General features: G+C 32.6%; 1 protein-coding gene across 1 annotated transcript in view; it reads left to right on the top strand.

Moving 5' to 3' along the window:
- atp10b (ATPase phospholipid transporting 10B) overlaps nt 1-1,108 on the top strand; it is a 39,265-nt gene that overhangs the window by 22,374 nt on the left and 15,783 nt on the right. The window lies entirely within an intron of this gene.

Here is a 1,108-nt window from a genome sequence, read left to right as displayed (position 1 = left end):
AACGTTTTGTTGTTATTGTGAGTGCATACAAATAAACGTTGAGGCTTTACAGATTCAAAAGATGTATTACTCTTATCTGTATGACCAAAATGATGGAGTATTTTAAGAGCAAGTGAGCGCACCGGCGCCTCCATCTGTCACGCTGTGAGCGCGCTACTGTTCAGATACTTGAATAGCACACATTTTTCTAGGTTAACATTAGATTGAGCGGCCATGTAAAGTTGCTAATACTTACATATTTCAGATGATAAGCCACATTTGATGTCGATGAATGATAGGCGAGCGTTTGGATGTATATATATATATATATAAAATGCTTTTAAATACAACATCTACCTTTATCTCTACAGAGAGTAGACTATTTGTGATATTACAAATAACCAATATGTACACTACCATTCAAAAGTTTGGGGTCAGACTCAGAACGATTTTTGCTCGCCAAGATTGTGTATTTGATTAAAATTACAGTAAAAACAGAAATATTGTGAAATATTCTAATTTAAAGTAGCATTTGCATTTTTAATAAATTTAATTACATTTTCAGCATCATTATTCCAGTCTTCAGTGTCACATGATCCTTCAGAAATCATCCTAATATGCTGATTTTGCTGCTCAAGAAACGTTTATTCTTCTTCATATTTATCAGTTATTATCATGATACATTTATAAGGATAATTGATGAATATGAAGTTTAAAAGAACAGCATTTATTTGAAATAGAAGTGTTTTGTAAAATTATAAATGTCTTTACTGTCAGTTTGATCGATTTGATGCATTCTTGCTGAATAAAATAATCTTTTTTTTTTTTTTTTTGCAGCCTGAAATGAAGAAAGTTAAAATTATAACCCCAACACCAAGTGAAAGATATAACACCAACAAAATAAAAAAATAAAACAGAATTACTGAGTTGGAAAAAGGATTGAAGGAAAAACTTGTCAGGATAGAAGGAAAAATGGATGGGGCAAAATATGGTCAAATTCTTGAGGAAAATCTGCTGCACACAGTGGTTGAAGGAGAAAAAGGTGAATGTCCTTGCATGGCTTAGTCAGAGCCCAGACTTAAACCCCATTGAGAATCTGTGGAATGACTTGAAGACTGCAGTCCACAAA

The sequence above is a fragment of the Sinocyclocheilus rhinocerous genome, unplaced genomic scaffold, assembly GCF_001515625.1.
Source record: "Sinocyclocheilus rhinocerous isolate Xijiao unplaced genomic scaffold, SAMN03320098_v1.1 scaffold1696, whole genome shotgun sequence".
Classification (NCBI taxonomy): domain Eukaryota; kingdom Metazoa; phylum Chordata; class Actinopteri; order Cypriniformes; family Cyprinidae; genus Sinocyclocheilus; species Sinocyclocheilus rhinocerous.
This window is presented reverse-complemented; position numbering and strand designations above follow the sequence as displayed.